Source organism: Malus domestica, chromosome 06 (assembly GCF_042453785.1).
Source record: "Malus domestica chromosome 06, GDT2T_hap1".
In the NCBI taxonomy this organism is placed as follows: domain Eukaryota; kingdom Viridiplantae; phylum Streptophyta; class Magnoliopsida; order Rosales; family Rosaceae; genus Malus; species Malus domestica.
Window position 1 is genome coordinate 32,403,568 of NC_091666.1, and position 16,404 is coordinate 32,419,971.

Genomic DNA, 16,404 nt, shown 5'->3' on the forward strand with positions numbered 1-16,404 from the left:
CACACATATGTTGTTGATGAAGTTTCCAACCCCTTTCGGCAATGGATACATCAGGGGAGATCAACTTAGTGGTCGATCATGTTACAACACTTCAGTTAAGCAACAACACCTGCCTGTCCCCAAGGAGACCCTCTCTATACATAACCAAGCAGTAAAGACCAGTCTAGATGAAGCCAACTTGGTTCTTCATGATGGCAACAGTCAACCCGATGACCCTCGAGATGACTCATTCACCCAGCAAGCATAACCCGTTGAAGAGTTAGAGAATGTCTCTATCTCCAAAGACCATCCAGATCGCATGGTGAAGATTGGCACCACTTCGTCACCACCTCTTCGGTTGTCGCTTATCTCATTTTTGCAAGAGAATGCCGAGGTCTTCGCTTGGTCATATAAAGATATATCGGGCATCTCTCCTGATATCATCTGTCACCACTTGAGTATTGATCCCAAGACCAAACCAGTAAAACAGAAGCGAAGATCTTATGATGTTGAACGATACGAGGTGATGAAAGTAGAAGTTGAAAAACTCAAGGACATAGGCTTTGTCCGTGAAGTCAATTACCCAACATGGGTAGCAAATGTTGTCCTTGTTAAGAAAAATCCGACCAAGGAAAGTCTCCTGCTTCAAAAGGTCTTGTGGAGAATATGTGTCGACTACACCGACCTAAACAAAGGATGCCCAAAGGATAGTTTCCCCCTTCCTCTCATTGATAGACTTATAGACTCTACAGCAGGGTGTGAGCTCTTGAGCTTCATGAACGGTTATTCAGGATACAACCAAATCTTCATGAACCCCTCAGACCAAGAACACACAACCTTCACTACTGACAAGGGACTATATTGCTACAAAGTCATGCCATTCGGTCTAAAGAATGCAGGAGCAACTTATCAGAGACTGTTCAATTCAATGTTCGCCGAACAGATTGGGAAGAGTATGGAAGTTTACGTTGATGATATGTTAGTCAAGAGCAAACATGTTGACCAACACATCACCAACCTATCTGAAACTTTCACCATTCTAAAGAGGTATCGAATAAGGTTGAACCCCAACAAATGTGCTTTCGGCGTGGGCTCTGGCAAATTCTTAGGCTTCATGATTAGCCAACGAGGCATTGAAGCTAACCCCGAAAAGATCAAAGCAATCCGCGACATGAAAGAGCCAGTAACTTCAAAAGACATCCAAAGCCTTACTGGCAAGGTGGCAGCCTTAACCAGATTCATCTCTAAGGCCACAGACAGATGTGCTCCTTTCTTCAAAGCACTCAAGGGAAATAAGAAGTACATTACATGGACGGAGGAATGTGCCAAGGCATTCAGGAACCTCAAAGAGTACATGAGTAAAGCCCATCTGCTCTCCAAACCAGAAGCTGGTGACACTCTCATTATCTATCTATCGGTTTCGGCTTCAGCAGTCAGTTTTGTTCTTATTTGAAAGGACAGTGGTGTCGAACGGCCCGTCTACTATGCTAGCAAGGCCCTACAAGATGCGGAGACACGATACTCCAACATTGAGAAATTAGCTCTAGCATTGGTTATGTCTGCTCGAAAACTTCACCCTTATTTCCAAGCACACGCCATCATTGTGCTTACTAATCACCCTCTTCGACAGATACTCTAGAGTCCTGACACGTCTGGGCGAATGATCAAATGGGCGATAGCATTGGGTGAGTTTGACATCTCCTACCAACCAAAACCAGCCGAAAAAGGTCAAGTAGTAGCAGATTTCATTGCCGACTTCACATATCATGTTGACATTGCTTCTACACCTGAAGCAGTAACTTGATTACCATCGGAAGCTCAGAAGATAGAACCAACAACCCCAGCATGGAGTCTGTATGTTGATGGCTCATCCAACCAACAGGGCTGCGGAGCAGGATTAGTCCTCACTACCCCCGACAAAGTGGCGATAGAATACGCTTTTCGTTTCAAATTCAATGCATCGAACAACGAGGCCGAATACGAAACCCTTCTAACAGGCTTACGTTTGGCCAAGCATCTTGGGGTTAAACGAATTGATATCTTCAGTGACTCCCAATTAGTGGTCAACCAAGTCACAAACAACTTTGATGCTAAGGATAGCTCCATGGCAGCATATCTTGCACAAACGCGATTTTTGCTCAAGCACTTCCACTACCAGATCACCCAAGTTCCTCGAGCGGCAAACAGTCATGCAGACACTTTGGCTCGCCTCGCCTCGGCAGTGGAAGACAAGATTGGGAGAAAAATTCATGTCGAATTGTTGGCAGTACCAAACACCATGGTCGCGGAAGTGTGCAATTTACAACAAGGAGATAGTTGGATCACCCCAATTTATAAATTCCTTGCTCATGGCACCCTCCCAATTGACAAAGTCCAAGCTAAGCAGATTCGATACAAGTCTGCCCGCTACCTGATCATTAACGACCAACTCTACAAGCGCGGTTTTACCCTACCATACCTAAGATGCCTTACACCTGCGGAGGCGGAAATTGTCCTTCGGGAAATACATGAAGGAGTCTGCGGAGATCATGCTGGGTCTCGATCCCTAGCACACAAGACTTTTCGCCAAGGATATTATTGGCCAACACTCCACCAAGATGCCATCAGAATATCTCGCTCATGTGATAAGTGTCAACGCTACGCAACTATCCCTCTATTGGCCAACACTCCACCAAGATGCCATCAGAATATCTCGCTCATGTGATAAGTGTCAACGCTACGCAACTATCCCTCGCTCCCCTCCCGAGCCGCTCACTCCTATGATCAGCCCTTGGCCCTTGGCCCAATGGGGACTTGATTTGATCGGCCCAATGCATGTAGGGAAGGGCAAGGTCCGCTATGCAATCGTTGCAGTTGACTACTTCACAAAGTGGGCTGAAGTAGAACCATTGGCAACCATTACTGAAGGAAAAATAGAAGACTTCGTATGGAAGAACATCCTCTGCAGATTCGGCATTCCCAATGCGATAGTCACGGACAATGGGCGGTAGTTCGACAACAAGAAGTTCAAGATGTTCTGCTCTAAGTTCAACATCAACTTATGTTTTGCCTCTCCAGCCCATCCCCAGTCTAATGGACAAGTCGAGGCCATTAACAAAATAATCAAGTGCACTCTGAAAACTAGCTTGGACAAAGCTAAAGGTTGTTGGCCAAAATACGTACCCCAAGTTCTTTGGTCATACCGCACTTCATATCGGACTTCCACAGGAGAAACTCCATTCTCACTTGCTTTTGGTACAGAAGCAGTTGTCCCGGTTGAGCTTGAGCAAACAACATACCGAATCCAGAATTACATGCAGAGTGAGAACGACAAACAACTCACCCTCAACCTGGATCTAGTCGAGGAACACAGAAATCAGGCTCACCTGAGGAATGTCGCCTACAAGCAGCGCATTTCCAACTACTACGACTCAAGGGTCAAACCTCGCTCTTTCAAAGTGGGAGACTGGGCACTGAAGAAAAGATTACTCTGTGATAGGGTCTTGAGTGAAGGAACACTCAGTCCTAACTGGGACGGACCGTTCGAGGTCGTCAGCATCAGCCGCCCTGGCTCCTACAAGGTCAGAAGCTCCGACGGCAAGACCCTTGGCCATCCATGGAATGCTGACCATTTGAAGTACTATTACAAATAGACTCACATTGTACAAGTGTTAAGCTACAGTCGTTCGGCATCCTATGTAACAAAGCCCATTTGGTATGAATTCAATAAAGAGGTGATTTAGCCAACTCGACCCTAAACTCTTTTACATTCTGAGCAATGAAACACTCAAGTGTTGAAGCTTCAACGCAAATGTTTCCAATACAAAATCAAATCTAAGTATGTGTCAACAAGACTATACAAATGATCTATGCAAACATAGCCAAACATTCATCAATGATAGGGCAAAAACTTGAAGCTTGATAATGCAAACACTTGAAGCTTGACAATACAAACACTTGCTTGATAATGCAAACACTCATAAACATACAAAACAAAAAAACTCTCAGGCTTATAACATGGCACATGCCATACAAACAACAAACTAGTGTAGGTAGAGTACATGCAGAAAGTGAAAGCACTTCTAGTCATCCTCATCTGAGGTTAAACCCCTGATCATATCACTATGAGTCCTACCGCCATTTTCTGCATTTCCAAACTCATCATCACCCTGATGACTCTGTTCATCAGCACTAGCCTCATCACCAAACTCATCTGCACTGCTAGAATAAACGGCAAGGTCGAAGTTTCACCTTTTCGATGATGCTCATCTATTTCTTCACGGTATTTTCGAAGAACGCTTCCATCATCATAACGATCAAGGACATCCATCCATTTTCTTTTTTCAAAGTGAACTTCCCGGGTACAGCGAGGTCTAAGGACATGGAGAAAGGCCAGGGAACCCAAGAACTCCTTTACAGCAGCTTCCTTCTCAGTCGGGATATTACTCTTCAGCTCAGAAACCTCAACCAAGGCACCATCCAACTCCCCTTTAACCTTGGAAACCTCGAGCATAGTTGTCTCCAACTGTTTCTTAGTCGCCTCCAACTGTACTTTGAGTCTCAAGTTCTCACCATTCTGCCTCTTCAAACTCTCAAAATGTTGATCCCTGACTTGGATGGCCTCAGCCAAAGCTTTGCTCGTCTTCCTGGCATCATTCACAAGCTGCTTATTCTCTTTCAGTTTCACCTTGCACCGCTCAGCCTCTCGCAGTCTGTCGTGATACTCAGCCATGACCTGTATGACAAGACGATCATCGCTACCAAAATAATGCTAATAAAGATGAGAAAACAAGGAAATGACAAAGTAACACTCACATATGAAGACAGCTTCAACATCAAGTCACAATCCAATTCATCTTTAGCTAAAGGCTCTCCGAGCTCATTGAAAGTGAATCGACGCCCTGCCAGGCAATTGTTGATATACCCAAAGTCCTTTGGCCGCATGGCAACCTTCAAATCCTTCCAAGGGACACTGCCAACCTCTTATTTATCTTTACCCTTGCTGCTAGAACTAGGATCACCTTTCTGCCCAATGTGCTCCCTAACTGGAGGAAAGATAGGATTGATAGTAGGAAGATGAGGCAACAATCGCCTATCTTCCCCGGCAACTATGGCAGCAGCACATCCAATGGCCTCAGCTTCAGCTTTCTTCGAGGCAGCAACCTTGAGGACTTCTTCTCGAGACTTAGTTTTAATTATTGGTCTCACTCGGTGCTTGCGAGCTTCCTTGTGAAACAGGATGTCTTCTGAAGGAACTAACATGGGCACTCTCCTTTTCTTGGTGCTAGTCTCCACTTTCTTGCCCACCTTCTCCACTGAACAAGGAAAATCAAAGTAAGGAATACCACATTATATATCTATATAAAAAAATAAATAAAAAAATAAAGGGAAGAACAAGGATCAAGTGAGGATACAACTTACTCGCTCGTCTCTGGCACTCAAAAACTAAGGGCTGGAAACCGTACTTTCGAAACAAGGGTCGTAGCTTACCCAAGTGTCTATCTTCTTTAGGCATCCTCAACACTTTCTCTACATCAGCTAGCTCCTGTCCGAAGAGTTTGATGGTGCCTCGTGTCACTGCATGAAGAAAAATCTTAGAAGCAAGAGAAAATCACAACAATAGCAAATAATGAGAAAATGGATACATTACAACCTACAGTTTGGAAGTGAGTAGGAACACGTCACTCAGGCGTGACACCCTTAGCATGCTCTCAATCATTATAAAGAAAGCACCAACGTTTCTTCCATGTGCAGTACGCATTTCTCTTATCAAAGACAACACGCTCTCTCTCACTCCGACATGCACATTCGGCATAACCAGTACATGCTTTCACCAGGCGCATCTTATAACAGTAGCGCCACTGATGGAAGGAAGGTTCACCTAATCCACACTCCATCCAAATAATATAAAACCCGGTCAAGGTATCCCAGAAACCAGGGTTGAGTTGCCCCGGTGCATAACCAATAAAAGACAGCATCCGTTGCAACCACGGATGCAAAGGTAAATTTACCCCCAAGGTCACTAATGTCTGGGTATAGAACATAACATGACCCGTGGGCGGCTCAGAAGGCAATTCTTCACAACGCACCAAACGTATTCCTACACTACGGGGGATACTACATGATCGCCTTAGGGCCTGAAGCTGCTTTTCGCTATCTAACAAGTTATTTTGTTGTGAACTCAGAGCGAAATATGGGTATGGCGTCACAAACAACCCCCTCACCCACTAGCATGGAAGAAGAACCAATATTGGCTAAGGTTTGACAATTGTGAGGATTATAACGAAATATGGGTATGGCGTCACAAACAACCCCCTCACCCATTAGCATGGAGGAAGAACCAATATTGGCTAAGGTTTGACAATTGTGAGGATCATCCAACGTTTCTTTCATACCAGACTCTAACAAAGGCCATGAAGACCCTGACATGGCAGGCTCAAACCTAGAGCTAGAGCTAGGGGAGCCCTCATCACTAAGACTTCCAGACTCCGACATCTACAACAAACAGAAACAAACTCTATCACTACATGAAGGATCAAAACATAAGGAAACTCATAGGGCATGCAGAAAAGCTCAACCAGTTCATTATGTTCTTAACAAAATACATGAACACTCAAACAATTCAACAAGAATGAAAACATTTGATCTAGTGGAGAAGACTACCAACCTGAAGATGGTGCAGCAAAGCAATGCCAGAATCCCTTTCAAGTAAAGAGCACTATGTCTTCAAAAATCACTACAAGATGAGCAAATGAAGGTAAGGTAAAGAATGGAAACTTATCCTTCTTATATATAGTTCAACATGGCTATTGATATTCAAAATTCAAATTCAAACAGTGAGAAAGCCCCACATGGAAAATCTTCAAACTTCTAACACTAGGGAGTTTCAAATTTCAAATGTTTCAGTTCCCCCCTTCAAAAAAAAAAAATCCGAAGGGGGAACACAGTAGCTTCATCAATGGGATTCAACTACCAATAAAAAAAAAAAACTTCGCACTATCTTCATCAAGATAGTGCGAAGCACAATCAATTTATGGTGCCAACAAAAGCTTCATCAATGGAGGACAAATATCAATCTCAAAAGCTTCACACTATCTTCATCAAGATAGTGTGAAGCAAAATCAATTTATGGTGCGAACAAAAGCTTCATCAATGGATGACAAATATCAATCTCAAAAGCTTCGCACTATCTTCATCAAGATAGTGTGAAGCAAAATCAATTTATGGTGCCAACAAAAGCTTCATCAATGGAGGACAAATATCAATCTCAAAAGCTTCGCACTATCTTCATCAAGATAGTGTGAAGCAAAATCAATTTATGGTGCCAACAAAAGCTTCACCTATAAAGCTTCAACACCAAAGCTTCACCTATAAAGCTTCAACACCAAAGCTTCACCTATAAAGCTTCAACCCCAAAGCTTCACCTATAAAGCTTCAACACCAAAGCTTCACCTATCAAGGTTCAACCCCAAAGCTTCACCTATAAAGCTTCAAACACAAAGCTTCACCTATAAAGCTTCAACACCAAAGCTTCACCTATAAAGCTTTAAACACAAAGCTTCACCTATAAAACTTCAACACCAAAGCTTCACCTATAAAGCTTCAACTCCAATGCTTCACCTACAATACAAAATTTCAACACCAAAACATATAAAAGCTTCGCACACTCTTCATCAAGATAGTGCGAAGCTAATTCAAGTTTTGTATCCTAAAAATAGCTTCAACTAGTCACGCTATATACCCAAGCAAAAATCTATAGTCAATAAACCTTACCTATTAAACTATTTCCCAAACACAAAACCTTGTGACAAATAAACAAATTTTGTTCAACAAAACCAAGATTCCCTTGAACCTGTACAAAAACACGGGTCAACGCAAACATTTGTTTTGTTCTACACCCACAACATCCCTGTCATAAACAAACAAGCAATTATGTATATGTTTCCAAACATATTATAATAAATCAAACAACAAGCCAAAATCCCAAGTTTAACTAGAAATCCAACCCAAGCAACCTCTTTCCCTCTCTTCCTCTTCCGCCTCCTTTCATCTATCAAATTTCTGCAACCTTTGCTCTTCTCCAGTGGAGCTGAATTTTGGACACCCTATAGTTCTTGAGCAGATGAACAACTTTCAAGAAGGAATCATTTCTGTTTGAGCAACGGAAATTAAAGTGTTGAGGCTCCAAACACGACAGTCGGATTCCCGCAAATTTAAAAGCTGCTGTGATGTTTCGAAGATCTGGAAATATTTAACAGTTAGTTCATTCTGAATTTTTGATATGTCATGAAAGAGATGATAAGGAACAACTTTGATGAAGAAAGTATGTTGATCTGAACAAGAGAAAATGGAGTTTCGAAGCTCACAACAAGTCTGACAGGTTGACAGAAAAATGATGAACAGTTACTCATCATACCTGAATTTCTGGATTTGTACTGCTCCGATGGATCTCAAATTTTGATATGTTGTAGTTGACAAGGTGAGGAACAACCTCGATGAAGAAAGTATGTTGAGCTGAACAATAAAAAATGGAGTTTCGAAGCTCACAACAAGTCTGACGGGTTAACAGAAAATTGATGAACAGTTACTCATCATACCTGAATTTCTGGAGTTGTACAACTCCGATGGATCTCAAATTTGGATATGTTGTAGTTCACAAGATAAGGAACAACTTTCATGAAGACGACTTTGCGATCTGAGCTATAGAGAATGGTGTTATATTGCATCTACTCAGGCTGATTAGTGGAAACGAAAAGCAATTCCACCAAAGAAAAGATGAAAAAGAAGAATAACACAAAAAAGGGAGCTGGGTAGGACACAGGTACTCGTCAAAAAGAGAGAAAAGCTACTAATTGCACTTGATCTTGTCTAGTCAATAGCATGCAGCATCAAACACACAAAAGTTGGAAATATTTTTAGATAAGGCATATACGAATGTGTGACATCGAAACAAGGATTCGTTACTTTGACAAATTAGTAACAAGCAAGACACCTCATTCGGCAACTCTCCTCGCCTGAAGACTTGGGGGACTCCCACCATATGCTACTGCACCTTGATACTCGGAAGTCTCACAACCACTCAGTGACTTGGATTTTTCAAGTCTCCAACCGAGAAGTTTTCCTCACTCGGGAAATTAAGGGAACACTACCTCAAACTACATGCTTCACTCACAAAGCTTCAACAATACAAGTTTCAACAAAAGAAAAAATTCAAAGAACTTTATGAAGAAGGCTTTGGTGTATTTAACACAATATGTTGAAATGAAGCAAAGCTTATTTATTAATATTTCCAATAAGCCACAAATATGTACATATACATTATTCAAAATAAACAAACAAAAGGGAGCCTTCACAAAGGTTGCTTAGGGGAAGTCTCAGCAGTCGGTAGAGCCCCAGAAAGAGAAAGCACCGGAGGGTGGTTATTCGAAGCCTCAGTACTGGACAGAACCCCAGAAGGAGGAGGCATTGGAGGTTGATCATTTGGAGCTTCATTATGCGGTACAGCCCCAGAAGACAAAGGCAATAAATGCCTTTGGAACAAACCCACAAACCTTTTATGATCAAGTAAAGCCTGACCATCAGATTCCTGCATCTGGTCAAGTTTCCTCTTCATGTTTGTAGCATAGTCATGCGCGAGCCTATGCAACTGTTTATTCTCATGCTTGAGCCCTCTAATATCCTGTTTGAGACTTATCACTTCAGCAGCCAATGATTCAACTTGGCGAGTTCTAGCAAATAGGCGTTGGGCCATATTAGACATAGAAGTTGCACACTGAACACTAAGAGCCAGATAATCCTTCAGCCAACTCATCAGACCGTTTGGAAAGTAGTCTGTTATCTCTGGGAGTGAGAAGGTTCCTGGCCACCACCGCAGCGGTCATATCATTCTTCATCACAGAATCCCCAACGGTAAGAGGACCAGTAGAGGATATGAAGGATGGGCGCCATATGTTGTCTGGAGAAGGCGTGGCTGCCTCTTCTCCAAGGTTCAAGTCAAAACGACGGTCGGAGGGGCCATACATTTTCAAAGGTGTTGAAGAGAGAATAGGTCAGACAAATCAAGATCTTAGAAGTGCAAGAATGGAGCTTCTACTGGTGGAGATTCAAGTGTGCTGTGGAACTTAATGCTAGCCTCTATAAAAATCTGCACTCGACGGAGCTTCAGAAATCGAAGAGGCGTTTGCTTTCTCAAAAGCTGGGCTACTCAGAGACCACGAGGGCCGATCTCAAAAATCAAAGAGGCACCTGCTTTTTCAACCTTGTCAGCACCTGTCACATGCACACTCAGCTTTGCAGAAATTACGGACAATCTGTCGAAAATTTCTGGTGAAGTAGAAAGCATGTGAATCTTACTGTTCAATCACCACTCTCTACACGCAACATCAATTCCTCAGGTACCACATATAACTTTGCCAAAGATCTCTGACAAAGTTTAGGCACGAGAATTTCGAAGTTCCAGCTGCCCTACTATTACCCACAAGGGTAAAGGAACATCACCACTGCTTGACAACTGGAAAGTCCATATGTGTGTCGACCTCCGTGTTCCGTGGCAAGACAGACTGGCAAGAACGTCCAACCTTTACTCACATTCAAGAAAAGACTCCCAACATAATTACTTTCTTAAAAGCTGAAGCGGCACCGCTTTCTGAATCTCGAGAGCCAGATCCCCGACGGGATTGCTTGTTCGAAAACCGAAGAGGCACAGCTCTCAGAACTTCGAGAGCCGGATTTCCTTAGATAAAGCTTGTCTGTAATCTTCACACACAACATCAGCTTTCCAGATACCATATACCACTTTTTCAAAGTGCTCTGGCAAAGTTAAAACACATGAAGCTGGCAGCTCCCACTACATTGCTGTGACCAAGAAGGGTAAAGGAATAGCATTACTACTTGCTATTGGGAAATTCCTATATATGTCGACCTCCCTCCTCCACGGATAGGCAAACCTGCAAAAATGCTCAACCCTTTCTCGCATTCGAAAAAGCACCCTCAACATAACCTCTCGAAATATTCAGCTTTATTTCCCCCCGATAACACCTCAGCAAATAAGCCACACCAAGAACAAGATTATCTCATATCATCAGGGTCGAAAGCAAGAGTATCTCATATCATGCTTTCTCCCTGTTCTTGTCTTTGTCCTTGTCCACACCTGCAGGACAAGGAGAAAAAGAGCAGTCAGTCGGAACCTGAAATCAAACCTCCAATCTGGAACTGACTGCCTGGGACCTTTGCCTGGTTGCTTACTTAGCATTGCTCTCGAGTACTCATCCTCAATTGCTGTCAAGGTCATGAATTCATCCGGCAAATACCTCATGACAATTGATCAGATATTGGCTCTTTACACTGCAGCTGCCAAGCGTAGATGAGTCACTATGAATGAATGTTCTGAATGACCATTTAAATGCAAAGGTTGCACACTACTTCTGCCATGCAAAAGATTGAAGCAGAAGGTTCAACGATGAGCTGAAACAGATCACTACATCACGACACATTTCCATACCACATTCACTATTCTGTCAACAGCAAAAGTATCACATATCATCAGGGTTGATCATACTCTAGATTTAATGGACTTGTTTTGACCCTAAAAAACTTGAGTCGACTCACTAAGGCGTCATGAACTGCACGTGCCGATTCACCACTCTTGAATCAAATCCTTAAAGATCAAGCCACCAACGGTCCTTGAAGATATCACAAGCCCGATTTAAGATCAAGTGTCCACCACCCTGAATCAAATCCAGTTCAAGAATAAACCTGTGGAAAGTTACTTCTTCAAAACCAAAAGTATCTCATATCATCTCTTCTCATTTTTCTTCCTTTTATCCTTCATGTTGCCTGTAAGATAGGGAGAATGAGAACAATCAGCCGGAACTCAAAATCACATATTTGATCTGGGACTGATTGCTTGGAGCTCTGATTGCTTACCTTGTCTGTCACCTCTTTCAGCACATCTCCTAGCTCGGCGACTTGGGGGGACTCCTACTATAGGGTTTTGTATTGCACTTGACCAAGCCCGAAACTACAAGTAAGCTTCAAGTGAAATTGATACATTACCTTGTGCATCTTCATCGGTTAAATATACCACCCATGGATGGAGGAAAAGTACTTCCAGAGAAGATGCCACATCTACATATGAGACAGATAAGGCAAGTGAAAACAATACCACACTTCGGTACTTAGAAGTTTCGTGATTACTCAGTGGCTTGGATCTTGCAAGTCCCCAACCGAGGAGCTTCCCTCACTCGGGAACTTAGGGGAGCACTGTTTGTACCATACTTGACCAATCCCGAAACTACTGAGCACCGGTCAACGTTATACCGTCAAGGACCCAAAAGAGTTTCCCTTCAACCAGGAGGCCAATCACAATGCGACACGTGTTAACATCAGAAGCTAACCACATCGCGACACGTGTCAACATCAGAAGCCAATCACAACACGACACGTGTCAATGTTAGAACAAAATTAGAAACTCTCTTCTATAAATAGGGATCATTCTCCCACAATAATCTCTAATGTCATTTTGTACTAAACTATTCACTAGAACTCACAAAAGGAGAGCTTGAACCTATGTATTTGTGTAAACCCTTCACAATTAATGAGAACTCCTCTACTCCGTGGACGTAGCTAATCTGGGTGAACCACGTACATCTTATGTTTGCTTCCCTGTCCCTATTCATTTACGTACTTATCTTCACTAGTGATCTAAGCAACCAAGCGAAGGTCACGAACCTGATACTTTCTGTTGTACCAAAGTCCTCGCTGATTTTGTGCATCAACAAAGTTAATCCAGCTTAGTATAGTCTAAGCCAATTCAGCTTAGTCCCTGAAGTTAGTCCAGTCCGAGTTAGTCCAATGCAACAAATGCACCCTTAGTGTAATATTTTATTACTTGAAATTGAGTATACAATTTATTTAAAATTAAACAGAACTATCAGCAGCAGCTCTTGTTGCTGGCCAATCATAGATGGACACATGTCCAAATAATTAATTTTAATTACAAATTAGACACATGTTTATTTGTGATTGACTAGCAGCAAAAGCTACTGCTGATTTCTCACAAGTCAAGTATTGTCCCTTAAAATTTGGTACTCACCCTATTTCTTAAATTTTATTTTAACTTAGGTTTGTGTCAGTAAAAAAATGCCTCCGCCGCTTATGTGCGAGTAGATACAAAAAGTGAAACGTCATTTTTTTTTATAAATGATATTATCTACGCTAAGGGATGTAAAAGTTGACTAAGCCTCTCAATGAGTGAGCCTTAATAATATGATTCAAATTCGTATTTGGCGAGAATCGAACGTAAGACTTCTCACTTATAAGTGAAGAGAAATACCACTACATCGTAGTACTAAATGGCAACACCACTTTTTTAGTACGTGTTGTATTTTGTGTTCTATATGTGCCCTCATGATGCATGTGACATTACATGCTCTACAAGATGTAACAATATTTCGCGTTAATATTATAAAAGGCTTTTAGTTAAAATAGTCTTTGAGATTGACATAACTTCTTATTTTGGTTCCTAAAATTTAAAATCAATATAACTGACCCTTGAGTTTGTCCATCTCAATCACTTTGGTCATTCCGTAAAAAGTAAAAACTCTCCGTTGAATAAGAATAAAATGACAAAAATACCTTCAATTTTTGTCAAATCATTTTGGCGAAAATTATAGAGTGGTATTGTAGTACTTCCATTCAAAATTTGCCATGTATACCACTTATTTACAGTTGGAATAAATATTTATTTTAGACTTACAAAATAAAATTAAAAAAAAATTAAAATAATTCTGCAGCCAGGGCAGCCGCTGTCGACTTTCCCTTTCTTTTTCGACCTCTTTCTCTCTCTCTCTGCAACTCTCTATCAAATATCAGGGTCGAAAGGAGTAATGGTAACTTTCAATATATGAAAACCCCATTGACGAATTTGTGGATTTTGGTGCTGCATTTTTTTAAGGGAAGTGTTATTGGCACTCTAAAAATTTTATTCTACACTCCTCACAAGTGTATTTTTCTTTCTAAATATATAAAATTTGGAGTGTAGAATAAAAATTTTGGAGTGTCAATAGGAATTCCCTTTTTTAAAATTTTATTTTTTATGTTAAAATAAGCTTTAATCCCAGTTGTATAACAATTGTACATGTGTCAACTTTTGAGGATACTTTTGTCATTCTAGTTCTTACTTAATAGAGTTTTTCACGGAAATACCAAAATGATTAATAGTAAACAAACTCATAAACCACTACTATTGATTTCAAATCTCATAAACTACTACTATCGATTTCAAATCTCATTAACCACTCATGAACCAAAGTAGTTAACATTTTCTTTGACCACACCCACCAGTTTTTAAGTTTTCGTTCGTGGAAAAATCAAATTTCTTATGATTTATGCCTATTCAAGCAGTTGGCTAACCACCATCATCTTTGTTTAATAGAAATATTAAATACCCCAAGCCTAATCTTAATGAGAACGATTTCAAGAGGACTTACATGAACTTGAACGCTAAAGGTAGAGGATACCAAACCAATCATTTGATGTCAGAATAAAAAGTTAAACACATGGTATAATGTGATTCGGGTGGCATCCCTGCAATAAGGATGTCAAAGTACTATTTTAATCGGGAAGCCACGATATCAGTTAAAGAAACCATGATAACAGTATTCCAATTTAATAATAAATTTTCACCTAATTGACTTTGGGTAACCATCATTGTGGAATTGTTGGTTAATTTCCATCAACGACAATGGATGAGAACCTTGACTCGATGATATGAAGATTGAGGAAGGGAAGCACACATAATTAGACCTCAACACCTTTCCTATGAAAATTCGTTCTTCCTAATATTATTTTAATTCATTTTCTTTCCTTTTTTCTAACGATTTAGGACGTTAAGATTTTAATTTAAAAATGGATTTTTCACTCTATTATACCGTATCTTATTGTCTCTAATTTTGTTTTTGAGTTATGTTATGAAATAATATGTGTGAAAATACTAAATATTTTAGCTTTCAGGTATGGTCTATGTAAAAATTATGATATTTTTTATATTTAATGATCTGGCGCATTATTTATCAGATTTTTTATTATATAAACTTATCTTGTATACATTACAACGTCTATGAATATTGACCAATGTCTATGTATAGCCAATAATATTTTATGATAGATTTTAGTTTAGTGGCACTTTTCTTTCAATGTGGAAAAGATATCTGAATGATTGGTACGGAGTTATTGAATATTCAAGGAGAAGAACGCTATGACGCTAGGGGCATGACTAGGTGTGGATTGGTAGCGTGGTACCGATCTTTTCCTATTCCAATTTATTTTATTTTATTTTACTTTTTTTTTTCCTTTGGATTCTTTCTTCATATGTTATTTTATTTGAGTAACTACTAATAAATTTATATATCTTCCAGTTTAGGTTTTGTATCGTTAAAGTTCAATTATTTAAACATGAATTAATGGGTTTTGCATGGAAAATATATTTTAAAGAACATGAAGATGATAGTTTGTTGTCATGGTAAAGAAAATTTAAAAAAAATAATAAACAAAAATTTTAAAAAAATTTGAAAAGAATGATCGGTACGAAGTTAGCGATACTTTTGTACAATTGTTGCTATGAAGATAGCGACTATTAGGCTTGTAGTTCGGTGTTTTTCTACTGAACGTACCCTATTTTATTTTTTATTTTTTACTTTTCCCCTTTGATTTTTTTTCTTATGTTACTTTATTTGAGTAACCATTTTTAGATTTATATCGTTGATTTTTTATATTTAACGATCTAGCTCATAATTTATCATATTTTTTTATTAAACCTATCTTGTATACATTACAACGTCTATGTATTCAGGGTTGTCTCTGAGATTTTAGGGGCCCTGTGTGAAATTTATAAAAGCGTTCCTCCTTTAGATAGTCTTAAAAAATGTAGGACAATGTATTGACACTAGAAATCAATTACTTAAATCAAAACAAAGTTTAGCACCCACTAATTGCAAGTTTTCAAAACAAAGTTTAGCACCCACTAATTGCAAGTTTAAAAATGTCATTAGTAATAAGTAAAAGAGCTACAAACATAACGTTCACTAAATAATCAAAAGCATTTCAGTCTTAAACAACCAAACAAGAAAACAAACTTCAAAAACTCTAACTTTAAAGTTTCACTTGAATATGTAACTTTATTATATAATAATATTGAAAAAATATTGTCTTTCATGGTTTATTATTGGCACTCAAAATATCTTATTATGCTCTAAATTTTTATATTTAGAAAAGAAAAAAAATTACGCTTATAAGGAATGTAAGATGAGATTTTAAAGTGCTAACAAAATCAATTTTTGAATATAGAACATTATCTCATAACAAAAGCAATTTTAAATATAGAATATTATTACATATAATTACTAGGTGACAAAATTTTTAGGGCCCCTTCAAATTTGGGACCCTGTG